The sequence below is a fragment of the Crocuta crocuta genome, unplaced genomic scaffold (genome assembly GCF_008692635.1).
Source record: "Crocuta crocuta isolate KB4526 unplaced genomic scaffold, BGI_CrCroc_1.0 scaffold2330, whole genome shotgun sequence".
Lineage (NCBI taxonomy): Eukaryota > Metazoa > Chordata > Mammalia > Carnivora > Hyaenidae > Crocuta > Crocuta crocuta.
Genome location: NW_027529280.1, coordinates 33,580 through 33,847, shown reverse-complemented (window position 1 = coordinate 33,847; position 268 = coordinate 33,580).

Genomic DNA, 268 nt, shown 5'->3' with positions numbered 1-268 from the left:
GCTTATTTAAAAAATGTTTAAGTTAATTTATTATCTTAGAGAGAGACAGACAGACAAAACACAAGCGAGGGAGGGGCAAAGAGAGAGGGAGACACCGAATCCGAAGCAGGCTCCAGATTCTGAGCTCACATGGGGACTCAAACTCATGGACTGTGAGATCGTGACCTGAGCCAAAGTCAGATGCTTAACTGACTGAGCCACCCAGGCACCCGAATATTCTCTTCTAATAAATACACTTATAATTTCCTTTTCACTACATTTTGTCTGG